This window comes from Hipposideros armiger, unplaced genomic scaffold (genome assembly GCF_001890085.2).
Source record: "Hipposideros armiger isolate ML-2016 unplaced genomic scaffold, ASM189008v1 scaffold_45, whole genome shotgun sequence".
NCBI classification, from domain to species: Eukaryota; Metazoa; Chordata; class Mammalia; order Chiroptera; family Hipposideridae; genus Hipposideros; species Hipposideros armiger.
Window position 1 is genome coordinate 451,669 of NW_017731395.1, and position 22,905 is coordinate 474,573.

Here is a 22,905-nt window from a genome sequence, read left to right on the forward strand (position 1 = left end):
GCTATTGTCAGGCCTCCCCATGACTCATCTGGGGGCCTTGGGAACACCAGCTTCTGCATCCATAAACAAATACAATAATATCTACCCCCCAGGGGCAAAAGAAGCCAAGGAAAGCTCTGTTTGCCACTTGCTTTGCCAGCTGAGATCAAGTCCCCGCAGGGTGATTTAAAACACCAGATAAGATTAAAAATAGGAGAAAGCACAGCTTCTCGTGTCCGATGATTTTTCTGCTTACTAAAGGCATCGTTCAGAGGACACTCACACACCCCATCTCCGAGGGTTTCAGCCACAGCCTTTCTTCTTTGGGTTAAAGTTAAGCAGCAAGGAAGGAAATTGCAGCCGGACTTTCCTGGGAATGTCTGAGGATCAGGTTTGCCCAGCGGGGGGGAGGGTGAGGTGAGGTGGGGGGGCAAGTCGTTCTTTTCATCCGGGTAGAAAAATACAGGGAAGGACACGGTGCTAGTCTCATGAACTGAGTAGAATTGCTGCAGCAAGAAGGTTAACAATTACAAAACTAATCAACACTCCCTTGATTTTCATACATTAATCCTGTGGTTGCAGGATTTGAACTTTGGTCCCAGAGTCCGTAGAAAGATGAGAAGAGAATGTCAGTGAGTGGGATGGGCTTTGGAGAGGGGGCTGGGATACCAGGAAGTGGGTTTCTTACTGTTTCCTAATGAGGCACAACTGCAACACATGAGCATCACCAGCGAGGACTCTAGTTTTTTTGGTGTGGTGGTTTGTTTTTTAATAATCGAGTGCCATGCAGGTACTTGACACCCCGATCTTTTTCCCTGAGCCCCCACTCCCACCCCTTCACGCCCGCATTCAGTATATTTGGTGTCACTGTTTATTAAAGATAACGAATGCCCTAAGTCTTTATTTACTTCTGTTTATTGCTATTTTAGCAAGAGTCAGTGGAGAGCAGCTACGCTTCGGGTCCACTCGGGTTCTTTAATCACTGTTAGTAGGTAAAATCATCTGTGACAACTAATCCAAAAAGCAGATTATATTTATTTTGGCTACAGTGGCTTGCGATTCGTTAAAATCAACAAAGCCTTTTCATTAGCCCCCTGCTGATGTCCTAAAAACAGACATTTCAAGGCTCTCAAAGCACTGCGCTCCACACGTATGCTGCCAAGCTAAGTCTGACAGATTCTCAGCGCCATTCTTAACACAAAATCTTATTAAACTCACAAACAAGAAACAGAACCCCTCTGCTCTCCTACAAAGGCTTAATTAACATGCCTAAACTCCAAAATCGAAATCATAGCCGTAAAGCAAACGTGGAAGCAAAAAAACAAACACAGAGGCCGCGTCATTACTGAAGGAAGATTTACCAAACATGGGGACTTTTTTTTTTTAATAGGGTGGGAAAGAATCAGAAAGCAGAACCACGGTGCCTGTGTCTAAACGGTTCTGCATGGGCATTCTGAGCTTCAAAAGCCGGGATTGTGATTAACTGGACTGTTGATGGCGACGGCATATCTACTGAGCAGGGGATCAAGGCCTTATTCCAGGGGTCGCCCGAGATTAGAAACAGTCGTCGCCTGTTTAAGGGCATCTTTCCATCAAAGACCATGTGTCGTCTCTCTCCTGTCCTCGCTCCTGCCACCACATTGCTGGCTTTTCCGGGGATATTTCTGCGACTCGCTACCATCCGGCTGGCTGAGCACAGCTAACCAGCAGGGCCTCTTTAACGCTGAACTGGATTTTAGGGCTCAGTGTCAGAAATGGGGGCGTTCCAGAAAAGATGCTCACAGCGGTGACTCAGCCATCACGGTGCCACCCGGCAGTGGCCATAATTAATGAACGTATCAAAAGGTCTACTCAAGGAGCAACGAAGGTAGACAATGATTTATGTTTACCTGAGGGGAAGATTATTTAGCTTTGCAAGAGCTTTCAGAAGGAGGCAGCCCAGAAATATTTAGATACGGGGTGGTACTTCTCCGCGCCTGTAGAGAAATTCAAAACACAGGCAAGGAGATCCAGAAATGAAAGGTGGGGGGTGGGGGGGCAGAGGGGGAACACACACATAGGCAGACCTGCTCTGTCCCATGTTTCCCCCTCCTCAGCTCTGATTGCAAAGCTGCCGTGATTTGTGGATTTCCACGATTGCTCCTGCAATGGAATTACTTGTGTACCACCTCTCCCCCCAACCCACCTCCCCCCCCCCAACATAATCCTGAATGCTGTCAAGGGTGATTATCAGATGATACTTCATGCAAGACTCTATCCTAATGCGTGGATTTCCACTAGTCGAAAAGGGGAAGCCAAAAGCAGCCCTGCGAGTAATGGCTCTCGAGGGTCTTACATCCACGAGGAATTGAGCACATCAGGCTGCCGCTGACACAAAAAGGTCCAGTTCATCGCCACAAGGACCTCTGTCCAGCAGCCCCTACAGCTAGTATAACAGCTTCCTCTAGGTCATTCTGTGAGCAAAAGAGCTGTCTGTTAGGGCCGATAATAAAATCCAGCCTAGGAGGAAAATCCACATACAAAGAATGTCTCAAATCAGAGTTTTGTCCACAGGGATAAGTGAGCCCCATCTGATAGACAAGGTATCACTTTGGCTGCCCATAATTAAAACTATTGTTGCCATGGCAATCCAAAGCGTGTTGCAAACATACGAAAGGCTAAGGCCGTGGCTTTTGTTGTTATGGCGGATCGAGTTTGCAGCCCCCGCTTGAGCTCATTTATGGCGGGGCAGAAATGTGACTTGGGCCAATGGCAGAGCGACACCGGGTGAGGTGAGAAAATCTAAAACTCAATTATGTACCCAAGATGCGGTTTTCAATTGCTCCCAAGTCCCCAGCCTGCCTTATTCAACAGATAATAAAACTGTGCTGTCTTCCTTATTTATATTTACACCCAGCAGCTCTCCCCAGCCCACCCCATCACTTCTTATTTCCTCCTCTATCATCGGCCACCATCTCGACGATTATACTCGAGAAGGTTTCCAGGTCACCACAACAGGTCACTTTTCTAAGCCACCTTATCAGGCACCGAGAGCCACATGCAGTTCTCCTGTGGAGAGACAAAGCATCCACTTGGTTTTGTGACTTAAACAGGGTGGCGGAATAGCCTTTATGGCTGTTGGGAAATGAAACGTGTTGAGGCCAGCAAGGCAGCAGCGATCACTCTGAGGATTTCAACTTTCTATGTCCTGAGCTTATTCTCAAACAAAAGGGAACACGCTGCTACACAGGTTTTGGTTTTGGTGGAATTGCTTTAATTTTTTTTTTTTTTAACAGGATCCCTCTTTTTCTGGTCCATTGAAAATACATCTGCTGTTGTATGTTCATGATCTCCTCCGGACAACATGATCAGAGCCAAAAGCAAGAGAAAAAGGCGACACAAACAAGCCCACGCCTGCTCAGACGGCCCCGAGAGCTGGCGCACCTCTGCTAGCAAGACACGGAAATGAATGGACTGGTGTCTCCCAGCCTCACCGGACCCTAGGAGGTACCTCGGGCAATGGTTCAAATGCAGAGTGCCAGGCTCTGCACCGGGGACTCGGCTTCAGCAGGTCTGGGCACATCTGGGAAACCCTGGAACCGATGAACTTGGCCAGGTGCTCCAAGGTACACAGCACGCGTTCATACCTGAGCAGAGACTTAAGCGCAGAGGCAAAGCACCTGAGGCTGCAGAGAAGCTCTGCGGCCTGTCCCGCCACGTCCACACAACCAGCATCCCTGGCAGGAGTCCTGGGCACACCCCCAGCAAAGGGTTTCTCCACGCACGTTCTCGCAGCTCTTACACACCTTGACTCCCATGATGGGCTGGTTTGCTCATGTCTATTTGGCAGAAGAGGGGAGGAATTTCTACTGGACTTTTTCATCGTATTTTTCAACAAAAAATAACAGGAGAGACACTGGCAATTTGAAACTCAGAAACATGAACCGGGCATTTTTGGGGAGAAGGGGGTCTGAGAGGAACATTGCACTTGGAGCAGTAGAGATTCACGCCCCCCCCCCAAAACAAACAAACAAAAAAACATATAATGTTTCATTTAATGTTCAGGACAGTAGCTCAGGATGCTGGAAGAAGCATGTGATATTTCCCCTGAGGGATCTGAAGGTAGCAGTGTAGGTGACAAAACAGGCCTGGGGGAACCGGTAGAGAGGGGAGCTTTCATCTGGTCAGGTGAGGAGATGGAGAGCTAGCTGGGGGAACGCTGAATGCAGCGAGCTGTCAGTCAGCTAGCTCCCCTGCAAGAACCGCCCCAATTACTGTATTTCATGGACACTCTTGTCTCCCTGGAATACAACTTGTTGGGGGATGAGCATCTAGAAAGACACTCTCAAATCAGCTTTTACTAAAAGACGAGAGACGCTGAGCTATGGCCACCGCGTCTTTTTCATTCCGAAAGCAATCCGAGCCAGAACCCAGTAGCTCTGCCCTCTGATAACTGAGCAAAATCTAATACTGTTTCTGAAATTTTATAGACACCCCTCTCTTTCTAAGGACATGAATAGTGTATAGGCACTCTTCAAAGTCTCCAGTTTTCTCTTTTGTAGCAAAATGGCAGGAGCCTGTGGGAGAGCAGTGCCCGGGGCAATGTTCCTTTTTGCTTAGAAGCCACCTGCTAATCACCAGCAAGTCGCAACAGACAACAAGGGAGGCGGCCCAGAGAAGGCGCCTCCCGACCATGAAGGTCAAGGGTTAAGTGGAAACAAAGTGGAAGAGGTTTTCTTGGCCGGAGGGGGCTCTCCGAAGTGACCGGTGAGACTCTCCCCAAGGATGGATTCAAGGGGCTGAGGACCAGCAGTTAAAGATCAGAGGTAACTTGAAAGAGACCCGTGCGCCGGACTTGTGAAGTAGAAAAGAAAAATAAATAAATAAATACTTCCCCAAAAGAGAACACCATCTCAGAGCCAGCGATATCTTGGAGAGTCCTTTGCTTTGCCTCTAAGCTGAGAGGTCGTCAAGCTTGATGGGTAGGGCACGGTTGAGCCCCCAGCATCAAGCTGCTATCAGAAACATGGCAGCCCTTTTCACTGCACGGTAAGGCCAGGGCCACACTAGATGCTGGCACGGTGAGGGGAAGGGACCAGGCGATGAAGGGGAACGCTGGCTCCCAAAAGGGTGCAGCAAAATCTAGCTATTCCTCCTGGGGTGCTTGAGCCCATGAGAACTTAGAGCAGACCAGGCAAAAGGCGCGAAAGGCTTAGAGAACTGTAACTAAGGAGTCGTTGAGGGAAAAGATTTCATCCAGTTCTGATCTTTAACTGAGAAAAGAATTCAGGCACATGAGGGAGTTTGATGGCATGAGTATGAATAAGTCGTTCGCAGCCGCTGAAAAGGCAAGGAGGAGAAAGGAGCCCAAACGAGTCTAGGTGAAAAGAAGACAGTCTTGAACTTGAGGGGTTGGTTCCTAGATGGTAGCTGTGGAACCCCTTCCTTCAGCTTGTCATTAACCCTAGAATACAGTCATTGATCTCACAGTGCTCTGTGTGGGAGAGGAGGAAGGAAGGCTAGTTGGGGGACACGATTTTAAGTGGAGACCTAACATGTGAATAGGAGTTAGGCAACAGATAGAATATTCCAGACCGAGAGCAGTGGAGGTGTGAGAGGAAAGGAATATAAGGCTTAGCGGAGGGAGAGTAGCTCAGCTTGGCTGGAGATGAGAGAGAGAGAACAGACAGAGCCACGTAACGAGGCCTGAAACGCAGGCAGGGAGTAGGCCCTGGGCGGCCTGGGAGAGGACCGTGAGCACTTTAGACTTTTTTTTTTTTCCTTTTTCCCTAAACACCAAATGAGACTATTGAATTAGATCTCCCCGGCCCCTTCCTGGCTTACAATGCCATTCAGCTGTGAAGATGCTGAGTCTGGGATCCATTTCCAAGCACCAGCGTCTTGCCTATTACGTCATCACCCTCCCAGTGTCCTCACAGAAACTGTGCCGCATTCCTCCCACCCCGGAACCCCCCTCAACACGTCCCCCACTCCACACACCACACCGTTATTACCTCACTCAAATTATTAGGCACCGCACGGATTCACTGGGCATGTTTTCTAAGCCCGGGGTTGACAGCCTCACCCCCGTCCTCGCCTCATAGACATGCTGCCAAGCTGATTATGTAATCTTCCTCTCTGACTCACATCCCCTGAAGAACCTTTCTCTGACTCACTTCTCCCTTTTCATAAGCATCTTCCTTTTCCTCCTGCATCTTTAATCTCTCTTCACCCTTCTTTCCTTCTGCGGCAGGGATTCTCAGATCGGTTCTGCAGCTGTATTGCTCTTTGGTCACTCCATGTGAAGGAATTGTGAACCTGGCTCCTTCTCGGTTCATTCGTGTACCTTCACCTTGGCCCTTCACCGTTTAGTCATCGCCTATGCGTTCCTGGGTTCACTGCCTTCCAAGGTTTATTTCCTCTCCTCAAGCTCCCGGTCCCTTATTTTCAGGAAGTGACTTTGCGTTGTATTTAGTCTGCAGGCCCCTCATCCCACATCCGTCCTTGTCTTTGCTGTCTATGGGTCTGTTTCTCCAGATGCATTGGTCTTCCATCCTTTTTTGGGGGGGAGAATGGGACGTCACCATGTTCAAAGGCCTAAGAACTGCCCAGAAGTGTAAGACACGATTTTTGCCCTCCCAGAATTTTCTTTCTAGTTAGGGACACGCAGGGCTATATTCCTATAATGCGTTGTTGCTTTAGGGTAAGTCTTAAAAAGCACCAGTGCACATTTCAACACGCAGGCTTTTTCTACCTGAAGGGGCCAGGAAAGGCTGCAGGAAGAAGGGAAGGTAGGCTGAGCCTTCAAGGATGAGTGGGGTTCCAGCAGGCCCGACAAAGAGCCATGCAGGGGGCCCCAGAGAGAAGGAACGGTAAGTTTGAAGCATGTGGGTGGAACGCACACGGTCTGTAGTGGTTATGCTTTTTTTATTTTTTTTTATTTTTTATTGAGAGGTAATTGACATGCAACATTATACAGTTGACCCTTCAACAATGTGGGGGTTAGAGGCATTGACCCCCCTCAAAGTTGAAAATCCACATATAAATTTTGACTCCTCAAAACTTACCCAACTATTAATAACCTACTGTTGGTCAGAAGCGTTACCAATAACATAAACAGATGATTCACACATACACTGTATGTTACATGTATTATACACTGTATTCTTAATTAAGTAAGCTAGAGAAAAGAAAACATTAAGAAAATCATAAGAAAGAAAAATTATTTTCTTTCTTAGTTACATACTGTATATATTTATGGATACCGTCAAGTTATATGGCTTGTTTTAGGCTATGCAGTTTAAATTGTTCACTGAAAAAAAAATCCACATAGAAGTGGATCCACACAGTTCAAACCTGTGTTGTTCAAGGGCCAAGTGTATTAGTCTCAGGCACACAAGTTACAGATTTGGTGTCTGCATATATTGTGAAATGGGGTTGTGCTTTTTAAAGTGAAGAGCGGAAGAATACAATAGTGTGAGGGACGGGAAGTGTGTGATGGGATGATGCTGTAGGGATTGAGTGCCAAGTCAGTCAGGAAGGACCTCATTACAGATAATGGGATATTATTCTGGAGTGGCCCGCAGTGAGGCTTGGAAGTTGAGAGGCTGCAGGCCAAGTTCAGTTAGGAGGCACCTGTCACCATCTGGCCCAAATGTGACAGGAGGAAGGCTTGTGGATATGAAGGATGATGTTCGTGTTCTTCCTAATCTTCAAACAAGAACCCCTGTCCCCTGTGTCCCATCTCTAAAACTTTAGGGAGAGGAGGCATTTCTTGCCCTCTTTGATTTACTGCTTAGCTTACTCGTATTTAATCCCACTCTCAGAGTGCTTTTTTCCTTCCCTTCAAATGTCTTTTTCTGACCATAAAAGTAATACTTATTCTTTACCAAAATGTTGAAAAATTCAGGAAAACCATATTCCCATCATATTAAAAATGCTTCCCCTTGCCCTGCACAGCCTCTCTTGTCCTGCTCGGTAAAAAGTACTGACTTTTCAGTTTTCAAGTCTCTTTACTTTTCCATTTCCCTCACCTGGAAACCCTCTCTACCCCTGCTGCCTCAGCCTTACAGGTTCAGTTCAGATGTCAGCCCCTCGGGAAGCCCAGCCACACCCCTCCCTCCTTCCATCCAGCGGACAGAGTGCCTCCTGAGGATCTCACGGCACTGCTGACATCCCTCAGAGAGCACTAACCCAATGACATGGGAAGGACCGCTCTCTGCAGCCGTCTTCCCAATTAATCTATGCACTATGGGGATCAAGAATTATGTTGAAAAATATACAAAAGATCTAAAACAAGTATTGCTCTTTTTCTTCCTTGTGGGGAGAAGGATCCAACCTAAGCAAGGCAGGAAAATGCGAAGCCACAAAAAAACAAAATAAACATGTTTGACGACTTCTCTTTGTTGAAAGATAATCAAAACTAACATGCAAAGGTAAAGGAGAACAGAGAAAGATTTTTGTAATCCATTTAAGAGCAAAGGGGTTTATATTCTTAGTGTGCAAGAAATAGAGAAAGTAATGATGATTTCAACAGAAAAAAATCAGCAAAAGGATATGAAAATATAAAATCACTAAAAAAGATACAAATGACCAATAAAAATTAAGATGATCAGCTTCCTCCATAATCTTTAAAATGCAAATTCAAATAACTATATGATACCACTTCCCAATAATAAAGTGGCAAAACATTTGAAAGTCCGACAGAACCAAAGCTAGCTAGGAAAGTGGTACTCATGCAATATTTGTAGAAGTGGTAATTTATACGATTTTTAAACAATCCGCTGACGGTTTCTTATAAAATTAAAAATGTAGATACATTTGGTTCAACTGTCCTACTCTACATATCTATCTTACAGATATAAGAAAACAAGAGTAAAAAAAATTTACACAGCAGTATTGGAAATAGCAAAAGAAAAAAAAAGGTAAAGTAAAAGGCGAAATGTGCATCAATCAATAAGAGAATGATCAAATACGTCATGCTATGTTCATTTTAGGGATTAATAAATATGTACTCACCTGAAAAGATGTTTATATGTTTAACAAGTAAATTGCAGACCTAAATGTGACATGGCTGCATTTTTTAGTTGAAAACAAAACTAGTTAGATAGCTGTCTCTATAGTCAATGGGATATGCAGAAAGAGCTATTAATAAACTGTAACTACTTCTGGGCATGCGTGGCAAAATTAGCTATGCTTCAACTTTCTGGTTTTTTCTCCCCACAAAGTATTTTCTAACTTTGCCGTATATATCTTAATCCTCATTCCATAGCATTCCTCCTGGCAGATGCTCAGCCAGTGTTGGTTAAAGAAAAACCCATTCCAGACCATCATGAACTCCTAGAAATCTGCCAGTTTTGTCCATCTGCAAACTTAGCAGGACCACACATCACTGTTTGCTGGAAATGCCTGTTTCCTGACCTAATTATTAAAAGCGCCCCCCTTTCACTCACAAAAGGGATTCAATTTGGACAATAAATCATATATGCCGCCATTGTAAAAACTCACTGAGGTCCTTGGCATTGTTAATTAGCAACAACTTCCCCAAACTTTCCTTCCTCATCTTCATGACACTATGCTTTATGCCTTTGTCATCTTTCTCTTCCCTTGCCGCCTACTCATTCACACATTCGCTGATTCTTTTGTTTTTCTTCCTCAGCTTTAATTTTCCTCAAAAGCTCTTCTTTCTATGCCTGATCCCCATGATGACCAACTTTTTCTCACAACGACAGGCAGGGCGTGTCCTAGCTTGGGCTTGCATCCCTTCAACAGGCTGATTTGTGATGGGAGCCTCACCACTCGGATGCCCTACCCCTCAAGTCCTAGTCATCTACAACTGGAAGGGTCCCTTCTCCCTCCTAAAATAATAAGACTATTTGTCCCCTTTCTGAGACACTCCAGGTGGCAGGGTCATTGCTGGCTTTCTCCACTGAGAGGCAGCACAGCAGAGTGAACTCCAAGCTGGAACAGCCTACATTCCAAATCACAGCTTCTCTCCTGGGCCAAACTTGTTAACTTCTCTGGACCTCAACTTCCCATCTTCAAAATGGGATCACAGCAACGACTTGATGGGGCTCTTTCCAGGATGAAGTGATTTATTCTATTTAAAGCACTTAAAATGTGTGGGGTACATAGACAGCATCAGAGAAGCGTAAGCTATGATTCTAGTTTCCACATTTTCTCTAGGGAACATAGATGACACGAACAATAAAAAAAACGATCAAAACAGTAAATGGCTTCCAATGATTCCTAAATCAACTATAAACCATTTGGCTAACTGTATGACATGCTTGTCATTGAAACCTTTCTCCTTACCAAACCCGACCTTCTGACACTTCTCCACCCCCACTCTCCAGTTCTTTAGCCCCCACTCCCACCCCCACCCCCAGTATTTGCCTGGTGACTATTAATAACTGTCTCTCAAATGAAAAAAAAAAAAAACAAGCCCCAATTTTCAGCATTTCCAATTCCTATGGTTGAAGCACCTCTACCATGGCTGATTTCCAGCTGCCAATGTAACATCATGGGACATGGAGTTGGGGAGGCATGTGTCATTAGGTAGGATTCCCACCATCCAGATTCAACAGACATACTTCAAGAGCATAGCTAGGCAATAAAAATATGGGGAAAAATAATTAGGGGATGATGAATATTGTGTATTAATTACTTTTAAAAGTATAACTAATTTACTAGAAGTTTATAGCATTTAATTTGTAATAATGTATCATAAAAGCTGGCTCACAAGAGCCCTAAAAATGTAACAGTCGACCCTGTTGGGAGAAGCAGACACCAGCACACCCCCGAGCCCCTCCCTCTGACCCAGCCGTGCCTTCTCCTGAGCTGGTCCCCCTGCCTCTGTCCATGACTGCTGGCCTAACGAGATTGCTGCACCCCACTCACTGGTCCGTCCCTTGCCCAAAGCTGAAAGCATTTCTGAGGCATACTCTACATGTAGCAGCCCCATCTGCATATTTTCTGGTCCTTCTCACAGATGATTTTGTATGTCATTCTTTCTTCCACCTCCAATTTACATCATATGTGTTTCACGTCATTGATGATCAACTGAGGGAAAAGAGGGGGCTGCACACTGGAGAACCACTGGGAAACCCAGGCGCCTTTGCAAGCTTCGTCTTCTCTCCACCATGTGACGGGGACATTTCATATCCCATGTCCACCACACCTAGGTGAGAGAACTGCTCTTTTGGACGTTACAAATCTCAGCACAATGAATGGCTGGCTCACAGTAAGCACTCAGCGATTGCTTGCCCATTGAGGAGATCAGATATTTTACTAGAAAACCTAAAATGCTATTCACTAATTCAGTCATTAGCTAAACATGCAGATTCCTTGTCAATGTAGGTGTTTGGTTTCTTATAGCGACGTCGAAGAGATGACAGTAGCCCTGGCAGTTGCACTGAGATACAACAGTGAGAAAACAGGTTAACAAGTCAAGGTGTTCTCTCTTACAAAGTAAATGAAATAAACGTCCTCTACCGGAGACCTAATGCACAAGCTCATTACCACTAAGAGAATAAAGTGGTCGATGCCTTTATTAATGTGAAAATGTCTGTTTAGAAATTTCTGCTGTCACATTCTTGGAGAACTTGGGGATGCACACACACACACACACACACACACACACACACACACACACACACGGCCTGATCATACACCTAACTGCAAAACATTTTTCAACTCCAAATGGGACAGCTATGAATGAACTTCACTAGATAATATTCAGAGATCAAATTGTTTTACTCCTACTTAGTTTGAAATAACATCATAATTAATTTGTGTCTCATGAATCCCAATAAAAAACAGCAAGAGAAAGCTACTAGCCTGCACGTTCCCGTGAACATTTTGGCTTATGCTCAAACAGCCAAAGAGAAGCAGCAGTGCTAAAGCATAAAACCTACATTTCAGAACTAGAATTGCCACATCATACCCTCTCTGAAATCAGAGGAGGGAATTCCAAAGGCCATTTGTTCACATTCATTTGCATTCCTTGGGCACACACCAGTGGCCGAAGTTTCCCAAGAAACATTCTCAAGCCACCCTGAAACGGCGACTCTGCAGGTAAAACACACTTGCAAACTCAAGGGCTGGATGAGGGGTTTTCATTTTTTAATCGTACTTACATTTGCCCCAAGAAAGAAGCATTTTTTTCAGGCGGTTTGTTTAGTGAAGAAAAAAAACTCAAAATGTTGGCCCCACTTAGCCAGCAGTAAGCTTTCTGCTAATTCTCAGCCATGAAGAAATAGCATCGACAAAGGCATTAAAGATGGAAACAATAAAAATAGTCAGGAAGGGCAGAAAAAAGATTGCCAAGATATTGTCTTGGTTTGCAAAAACAGGTATTAAAATACCAAGGAGGCAAAAATAGGCTTAAACAAGTTTTTCTTTTAAAGGGAGGGGGGCAACGTTCCCAGACTTCCAACGATGAGTGTCTTAACGGTTTCATTGATTAGTTGATAAGTTTGCTGGTGAATGACCAGTCCATTAGTCAGAAAGGCTTGAATTAGTTACTAAAGCTCTGCCTCCTGTGAATAAAATACGGGGAGTGTTCTCTCTCCCGCCCTCGGTGACAGATGATATCTGTTTTCTCCCTGAGTTTGAATTTAAGAGCCACTGAAGCTCAGCAATAGAATATTCTGGCTCAAATGAGCTGAAAATTGCATTCAATTTGAATTTCAAAAATGGAGGGCAGGAAGGGGGAAAAAAAACCCAAAAAACAAACAAACCTCAGTACCCATCAAGTCTCCATACTTTTCAATGACTTCCTGCTACTTAGCTGCCTTTTGCCAGGCTAGGGACCTGAAACCAGGATGTGCCACAGAGGGAAAGAGCATCTCTGGATCCCTGCCCAGTCTGAGTTTAAAAATAAACTTTTAATAGTCAGGATCAAAGCAAACCTCACTTTTACGCACATGCATAATGCAGAATGCGACCCACCAAAGAAATAGATTTATCTTCTCCAAACTCAGATTGGCCTGCTGTTTTTTTTTTTTTCTTATGTACTTTGGAGGTGATAGAGGTGAAAGTGTTCTCCCTAGGAAACTCTAGAAAAGCAAATGCGTTCCTAAATTAAAATTAATTCCTCTTTAGCTCATACAAGACCCTCCTTTGTGGCTTGATTTTCTCCCTCACGTGACAAAGCAGATGTGCTCTTGAAAAGTTGAGTGAGTGGACATTGATTTTTCAAATCAAACTGTATGTTCAATGCACCAAGAGAGTTGGTTATTTAAAGGAATCTTGTGATAAATTATTTTATAAAGCCCAGCTATTTTTAGAGTGCAATGATGGGCCCTTTATGCAATGGCAAAGTAAGCACGAACTGAAAGCACATCCATTTTATTTAAAGCAAGGCACGCCTGCAGTTTTTAAGACGCACAGATCAAAGTATCACCAATAAAGAAAACTAAACTGATGTTACACAAAACAGCAGATGATACCCCAGAATCATGTAACTGACTGATTTGGGGCCAGAACCCTATTTTATGAGAGTTTGAACTGAGAATACCACACTCATTTCAATCCTCTTCACACAGGGAAACATGTTCTCCCCTTGCCTCAATTATTCTCAGTTTGCAAATAAAGCAACTTGGGTGTCGTGAAAAAGGTAATTTAACTTCGAAAGTACCATTTTCCACATTGAAGCAGGAAATCTGCTGAACACGGCTCAGAACATCTGACTTACTCCAGACGGCTCAGTACCAACCAGGATCAAGCGGCATCACAGGCAAGGAGTGCGGATGGACGGACTTCCTGCAACCCTACGCGGCACGGGGCACTACAGCAGGTGCTGGGGGTAATGGATGAATTGCTGATGCCGCCTCGGTGGGGCTCAGCATTCAGGGAGGTGGTGTGTCCCCTTTCCTGAGTTGTGAACTGGTTTGAAAGTCAGATAGGAACACAGCCCCCTCTCCATGCCACACGCTGATCCTTATGTGACAGCCAACACAATGAGATGCATGGATCCCAGGGAGTGAAGGACCTGGGTCTAGTAGACCAACTGAGTAATTAATTGATGGTAGCCTAGAAAAGTAGGTACAACATGATTTTTTCCTTCAAAACTAAAGTGAAAGAGACTTAACATCTGGATATACTTGGAAAGAACTAGGTATTCGATTGGCAACTGACAGTATCCCAAGAACTTTTTTAAGTTCACAGAAGGCAGGATTAGAAAGAGAAGGCTTCCTGTCTTAAGCACAGGACAAGACATAAAGAAAAATAATATCTGACTTCCCGTGCATCACCAAAAGGCCAGAATTAAGGAATGGTGTGACAGTGACACATATGGCTTAACGGTCAATACAGTGAATCAATAGAAATAAGGGCAAACCTTTCAAAAGGAACCCCATGATCGCCGCGACATATGCTCAGTAAAGTCCGACTTGTGAACATATGCAATAAAACAAAACACTTTAAAAGCATAAAAAGTTTTGCATTTTAAAACACAAAATGAGGGACACATGGCACCTCTTCATGGACGTTGCCAATGAAATACTTCGCAGGACCACCGTGGCAGTCAGTGGTGTCAAGCGGCCATTTCACCCTGCGATGTGTATCACGTGGCCTTATGTTATGTCACTTTTAAATGAACGTTAATAGCTCCTAATCTCTTAGGGAACAGCTTACCTTTCAAATTGCAACAACGTTAGCGTAGGATTTTTTTCTTTACATCTTCATAATTTAATATTGTTTTGTTTCATTGATGAACCAGTAAATTGTCAGCTCTATTCATTTACGTGACGTGAGCAAGGATCCAACCCAAAAGGAAAAAAAAAAAAAAAGTGAGGTCAATTTCCTTGGCCACCGCATTGAATAAAATCTCCCAGGCAATAGAGTTAAGCACACATTAATAGCTGTAACAGTACATTCTGCCATTAGCCAAATCTTTAATTTTCCTCTCTCTGTATATATATATGTGTATATATATATATATATATATATATATATATATATATATATATATATATATACTCAGGGCTATATCAACTCTCAAACTAAGGCACATCCCTCATCTTTTATTTTAAGTTTCCTTCCTTCTCAGCTTTCTTCAATTTATTAATCTTCTACTCCTCTCTTATTTATAGTGATGCTCTGGTTAAGATTTCAAAGCATTTTCCATTCTAACAACCATTTATAACTTTCAGAAAAAAAAAAACATTCTACCGCAGGGATGACAGGACTTTCTGCGTATTTCACATTGGTCTCTAAATATATGAATTTCTCCAAATAGGGGGGTTTTGTTTCTTATTTCTCTGGATCCTTAGAAAAGATAAAAGGCAGCAGGTAGAGAAGCACACGTTTCCTGATTGCAAAAGCTTGAAGCTTCTGTTTTAGATGCTTCAACAGTGGGTTTTAACGAAAGATGCTCTTCAAAAGGTTGTTTTTGGTAGGATGTCTATCAGAGGAAGAGATTAGGCTGAACCTCATGAAACTGCCAATATTCTACCAATCTTGACCTACGAAAAAGGCAATTCCATAGATTTAACTTCATACTCATATCTTTTCCCTCATATGGAAGAAAATTGTACACAGCAAGTAAGTGACCCCTCAGATATCCAGGGGATTCTGTGCTGGACTTGCAGCCCAGAAACGGGAAAAGGGAGGGGAAGGCGTGGTTATTACCAGTGGACAACTGAAAGGCCCCTAACAATGTGTTCGGTACACAATCTGGTGCCATTTATTCAGAAAGAGATGTGGGAATACTCATTAGTCAGGTGGCATCAGGCCATTTTCTGTCACTCCCCTTGAGGCGTGAACATGGTAACTGTAGACATTGGGGAGCGAACATCTCAAAGAGATGCCTGTATTGTGATTAGCGGACTCAAAGAGCTCTAAACTGCATTCACTCATGACACCCTTCAAACCGACAGCTTTCCCCCTTTTCTTTAAAGAATGAAGCTAAAAGTAAAATGCTTGACAATTAAACAAGATGGCGGTTTCAATTCCAACTTCACCTTAATACCCCAAGATGACAGAAAGCACCTGGAATTTAACTTTGATCATTTGCTTTAATGTTAAAGAGAAAGTATTTGAGTACCAGAAAACAAAGATTTTAAATAAATTCTTTAATTTCAAGATAAATTCTTGCATAGAGTGAGAGCCAAAAATCAAGTAAGCCCAGACACCAAGGAGGCTTCCAGGGTGGACTGAAATTTCACAGGGTCTAGAACCAAGAAACAAAGGCACTTTTTAAATTTTGGATATTAACCCCTTATTGGATGGAAACAACCGAAATGCTCATCAACAGACAATTGAATAAAGAAATTGTGGAACATTTATACAACGGAATATTACTCTGCCATAAAAAAGAATGGAATCTTACCATTTGTGACAACATGGATGGACCTAGAGGATATTATGCTAAGTGAAATAAGTCAGACTAAGAAAGATAAATATCATGTGATCTCACTTATATGTGGAATCTAAAGAACAGAATAAATGAACAAACAAAACAGGTATTGACTCATAGATCCAGAGAACAAACTTAAGGCTGCTAGATGGGTAGGGGGTTGGGAGAATGGGAAAGAAAGGTGAAGGGATTAGGAAATACAAATCGGTAGCCCCAAAATAGTCACAGGGATGTGAAATACAGTATGGAGAATACAGTCAATACTGTTGTAAAGACTATGTATGATGTCAGATGGGTACTGGACTTATCGGAGGGATCACTTCACAAATTATATACACGCCTAACCACTGCGCTGTACACCTGAAACTAATATAAAGTAATATTGAATGTCAACTATAATCATGGGTTGTAAAGGGAATACAGTCAATAGTACTGCAATAGCCATGTAAGGCGTCAGATGCGTAGTAGACTAGTTGGGGTCGTCATTTGTGAGGGGTGTAAATGTCCAACCAGTATGTTGTTTTGTACACCTGAAACTAATAATAAAAAATAAAAGGTGCTTTGCAAAAAAAAAAAAATAGGAGAATGTTTCCAGTGTACTCACGTGTGAGAAAGAACCCAAGATGACTCGAAAGTGAGAATCCAACCTTGTTTATTTTCTAGGACTGCAAGCACAGGGGCCTGTTAAAAAGCTGTAATTTGTTTAACTATAAAGAAACATCAGGAGATAACCTACCAGCTGACACTCTGGGATGGCAAGCCTGATTTGCGACTTCTTTTTTTCAGGAAAGCTTAGGACTCAAGAAGTACAAAAGAAGGAACAAAAACCCTTCAGGTGCTAATTTCGCCAGATAAGTTGCTACACCAGTGTGATACGGCCAATGGTCATGATTGATGTGGCTGTGATTTCAAGTTAACATTTAAAATACATGACTTGCCAAAGCCCATCTCTGAAATCAATGAACATTCAAAATAATGTTCATACTGGAATAACTGCTTCTGGAACAAGCTCACTTTCTGATCCCACACATGGAACTCATCTCTGAGCAGAGGCATCTAGCTCAGGAACATCTGACATGCGATCTCCCACACATACAGGGGCAGCCCAGGTCTGTGAGCAGTGGGTCCTGCCCTCAGGTCCGGGGGAGGAAGAATTACGACCTTAGTCCCTACACTCCCTTTCAATCATGCATAAGACCTTTAGGAGTGCTGCAAGGAAAGAAAAGATGGATGCCCAACGCTTCTATAATTCCTCATGAAGAATGTGGAGGATTCTGAGTCCAAAGGCACATGAGCTAGTTGTCCCAAGAGCAACTGGGATCTTGCTATTTGGGAGTTCTTGAGAGGCAGACGTGAAGGATAAGTTAGAGTCTACGTCTCTCAGTTCTCTCCCCCAGCCCCAGTTTCTTCATACTTTTGCCATTTCATGCTCTGTACCATTCAGGGTTTGGGGGTGAGGGAAGACAATGGGGGCACTGAAACGGTGTATGGAATATATTCCTACTACCTCAATGATCTTTTCTTCCTACAAAATGCAGTATACATTTCCCTAGATTAATCTGTTTTAAATTGTGACAACCAACCCCAATGGAAGCTATCTTATTTAATATTGTAGATAATTTACTGAAGAACAGAAAACAAGACGATCGTAAACCTTTAGAGGTTCAGTTATAGTATGATTGTGATTTTTTTTTTGAGGGTAACCTAGAAACTCACTACGATTTATCTCATTTTTTTTGCCTGCAAATATTCTGAATTAAAAACAACCAGTTTTAAGCTGTAATCTAGGGCACTATTGTTTTGTCATCTAGGAATTGCCTAGACCCAATTAAGTACTGAGATTGGACATATGAACTGACAACAAGGAAATGAATTGCCAGGATTACAAAACACCATATATGCTCTCCTGGATTTTGCACTGCATAACTCCAGGGGCCATCTTTCACATAGATTACAATGTGAATGGTGCCTCCTCACCATGATTAAGCAGTGTGGGGTCTGAGAAGAAAACATCTGGATTGCTTTTCTTATCCCAGAGTAAATTTTTTGAGCAAATACAGAGAACAAAATGTCCAGTGTCCTTTTACCCACCAAGTCCCTGACCCCAAGGCAATAGGACCTCTACCACCCCCATGCCCATCGCCACCATCCTCTGTATCATGGCAGTCACCTCCTTAGAAGATGGGGAATCACCACTCTGCTTTCAAAGCGGGAGATAAACCTGTCCTTAAGCTCCCACACTGGTCCTAAGGATGGATATTCGAAAAAAAGGGAAGCCATTTGGCACATCACACTACTGACACATAGCAGCACTACCGTGGAACCCAAGTCTTAACAGCACAGCTATCCTGGTGGAAAAGCATACTGTGGATTCCAAAACCTTAGGAGTCCATCTTACTGGGAGGAGTTAATTTCTAATCTACTTACATACAGGTACAAAAGCCTGCACATCATATACTTTTAAAAAGTAAATGCACAGCAGGGATTTTTTTTTAGAGGGGCAACACAAATAGTTTCTTTGATTTTTCTGAGTATAACTCTTGCATAGAATCAGATAGTAAAAGATAAACAGAAGATATTCCTTAGCTTTCTAGAGTCTCTGCCATATGTTGTTCATATGGGTCTAAATAGGTGTGAATGTTATAAGATTTCTTTCCCCTAGAATTTCAATAAAGGCAACCAGAAAAGATTATCCTGGGCAGGCATGGGATACACAAAAGAGCTATTGGTTACCAGGAAGATTTGGGGCAAAGATGACTTCAGTACCCTCCAGCCCCCTCACCCCCCAAACTTGTTCTAATAACAGAGAAAAATGGAACAATATAATCAATATAATGCTTAAAAATATTCCTTGATAGGAAGAGTGGGTCAGAGATTGTGATACAGTTTTGAGAATGGACAATAATACATTAGTGCCCCCTTATTTGCTGGGGTGGGTACTTCCAAGACCCTCATTGGATGTTTGAAACTATGGATAGTGCCGGATGGACCCTAGATATACTATGTGTTTTCCTATGCGTACACATATACGATAAAGTTTAATTTACAAATTAGGCACAGTAAGAGATTAGCAATGACTACTAATAAAATGGAACAACTGCAACAATATACTGCAATAAAAGTTATGTGAATGTGGTCTCTTTCTCAAAATATCTCATTGCACTGTATTTACCCTTCTTCCTCTTCTTGTGACGGTGTGAGATGACACCATGCCTCCATGCCAAGCTGGAGCAAGCTGGAGACGTTAGACAAAGGGCAAGTCAGAACAAGACAACTTGAGATTCCACCATGCTACTCAGTATGATGCACAATTTAAAACTTATGAATTGTTTACCTCTGGAATTTTCCATTTCATATTTTCGGACCATGGTTGATCGTGGGCAACTGCAACTTCAAAACACAAAACCATCGATAAGGGGAGACTACTCTACGTCAATTGAGATACAGCTTCCTCAGTGATGGATACAGTGCATGGCTTTCCCCCAGTTAAACTGAGCTCAGACAGAGAATTCCAGATTTACATCTCGCAGTATTTGCCACTCTCTAGTTAGCCTTCCCAAATTCAATAATATTGGCTACCTTCTGATGCAATTTCTGAAGGAGAAAGCTTTTCTGTAAGTGAGGAGAGAATATTTTTTAAACAGGTGATTTCTTCCTGAAGTCAGTGAAGATCTAATCTAACACACTGCCAATCATCTTCCTTCCACTTCAACCCCGGGAACGTGGAAAGCCAAGGAGGAAAGAGAAAGGGGATATGTAGCAGCAGAGAAGGGATATGTGAAAAACTAAGAGAAAGGAAAAGGATGGAAAGAAAGAGGAAAAGTCACAATGAGGATGCACACAGCTAACTCACACACTCGGAATACCACTAATGCACTCAAAATCAAATGGCGGGCAACTTCCCCTGGGGTTATCATCCCCTTCCTGGAGGGTGCCAGAAAGCTGTCACTGACAGAGTTCTTGGAGATGATCCACTACAAAGCCCCCAGTTTACCAGAGCAGAAACGGGGGGCCCTGGAATTCAAAGTGACTTACAAAGTCATGACTAGAAGAAAGGGTCACCATGGACCAAGTCTAACACTCTACCCACTGCAGCTGTCTGGAAACAGCGATGGCTTTTCCAAGTCTTAGACAATCACTAATGACCCCAACAGTGAGATAAGATGGAGAAGCCCTTCTCTCTCTGGGGGGCCAACAGAGATCGGCTCACAGTATTGGAACCTGCAGGAGCAGCTGGAGTTGGCCGAGGCCACAGCTGACCCAGCTTCCTGGGTAATTTGACCCGTGGAGATAAGCACATTCCAAGTTTAGAGGGACAAGATCCAAGCCCAATATTTTACAGTCCCAATAAATCATCTCGGGTAGTGATTATGATGTAACATTTCTGATGACTAATTAAGGGTTCTTCATTACATCAGTCAGCTTAGAACGAACAGCTCCCCCTGTCTTTAATAAAATGTATAGAATGATACGACATAAAAGAGGGTAGCAGGTGGTAGGTAAAACCTAAGCCCAAAGGATATCATCACCATCCAAAAGGAGGGACAAGCAGGTTTTGTTAAGCAAAGATGAGTGGGGAGCTGAAGTGGGGAGTGGAGGCAGGAAGCAGCGTTTGCTCAATCAGGACCTATTTTCAGAATTTCCTTCAAGCCAGCCTGGACCAAGAGCCATCAATTATTTAAAAGATGTAACATGATGCTTCCTTTGTTGAAGCAAATCTGCTAGCAGACCCCGAGAGAAAATAAAAAATGAATTAGGCAGAATGTATTCGTCTGCTTGAAGAAAATAAAGATTTAACTATTGGGACTGACTCAGTTTTAGAAATAGTTCCATTTTGTCTCCTAAAATCCACAAATCTTTCCCACCCACCCCCCCGCCCCGATTACCTACCTACTTTTGATTTTCTACTATAGATCACGCAAAAAGAGGAATGAATCACTTCCGAAACCTCTCCTTTATTTTCAGATTCAGTGTGATGTACTGTCTTCATTTAAATTACAAATACACTCATCTGAAACACTGTTTACCAAGGAGCATTTTAAATGAAAGATACAAGAAATTGCATCACTCATTTTAAAAATGACTTTCGACTTCGGACCTCATAAAAAACAGCTGACAGCCAACAGTCTTCTCCGACTTGGCTGCTAGAGTTCAGCCCGGTGAATGAAATTCAATTAGTGAGCTTTGTACTTAGGACATTAAGATTCTGATGGCTGGCTGATCAAAACTCGTGTGCCGAGCGCCAGTTCTGCTTTTTGGCAGACCACGGTTAGGAAAACATTCAATAGGGCAGGTTGGCATAAGGAAAGTTAGTTTCAGAATAGCTTACTTTTTCACCATTATTAAAAACCATGGCAGGGGGAGGGCTGCTCCGTGGGACAACTTATTATTCACTAAGTGAATGGATTAACTTTTCGAGAAACCTCAATGCCTGAGTCTGTCATTACCAGCCTTAGTACATTCCAAAAATAGCAACTGGCCTAAAATGAACCAGCAACCGGCTAGAACCAATACATTGCAGATTTAATTCAGTCTTCGGGTTTTGATCTGCCTCAGCTTGTGTACCAAACAAACAGTACAGAGACCGGGATTGAAGTGATGGCTTTGTAACCCTGCCAATTAAACAAAGCAATCAGCATCCAAAACAAAACCCTAGGTTTTCAGTTTAGACTCAGACCACACCATCATTTCAGATGGTGCTATGTCTTTAACACTTGAAACAAACCCACACGTAGCAAAACCACTGGGATGAACCCTAGGGCATCACATGTCTCCGTTTTCCATCCTGGGCCCCTGGGCTTTGAGGCAAGAGCATCACGTGTACATGGATCAAGCAGAATGGAAAGAGTGAAGCAAAGAGATCACTGCATGGTCTGCTTCTTTGGACAGTGAAAATCGACAAACGATAGCGGAAATTTCAGAAGTAGATACAGCCACTGGTCTATTAATACCAATTGTAATTTATGTGCCAATGGAGATAGGAGCATTCATTCAAATGTCAAAGTTGGTTCGGCTCATACCGCTTCTTCGCTTCTCTCACGGGGAAAGACACCACCGTCTAGCTTATCTTACAGACAGAAACAAAGGAACCATGGCTTGGGATCTCTGTCCTCTCATCATCGTTATCCATTCCTTCGGCAAATCATTCCCTGCTTTGGGAAAAACAATTATGGGAACAGCATATGAAATTCCGGGAGTGGCATCGGACTTCGTGGAAAGTGCTAGAGGCTTGACCTTTCGCCTGGGAGTGGCCCAGGGTTCGTACAGATGGGCGGCTTTGACTCATTGTGCTCTTGGTCCTGTTTTTCTCTGACTTAAAAATTGTATACTCCCATCTGTTCTTGAAATGAACACATCACGCTGATGGTTTTCTTAGATGATAAATCCATCCTGAAGTGAATCTTTTCTCATGTCAAATATAAAAGGGACAGTGCACGCTCACATCCTTCCCACAACATGGCTGCCTCAGGTGTGTTTTCTCAGAATTCATCGGGATAATGCCATGCGAGAGAGATCTGTTTCACTAGAGCTGGAGCTGAGTCTGTGTATCTCTTCCCAAAATGCAAGTTGAGCGACTTTATGTCGGA

The 22,905-nt window shown here is 43.2% G+C and overlaps 1 protein-coding gene across 11 annotated transcripts in view; it reads right to left on the reverse strand.

Annotated features, from left to right (window-relative positions):
• The window catches only part of ESRRG (estrogen related receptor gamma), a 581,699-nt gene that overhangs the window by 401,200 nt on the left and 157,594 nt on the right, over positions 1-22,905 (reverse strand). For 6 of the 11 annotated variants that reach the window (XM_019639646.1, XM_019639650.1, XM_019639651.1 and 3 more), the window contains one exon: positions 14,596-14,693. The exons of the other annotated variants lie outside the window; for them this stretch is intronic. The gene's annotated coding sequence lies outside the window, so the exon portion shown is untranslated. The remainder of the gene's footprint in view (positions 1-14,595; positions 14,694-22,905) is intronic. 11 annotated transcript variants of the gene reach the window in all.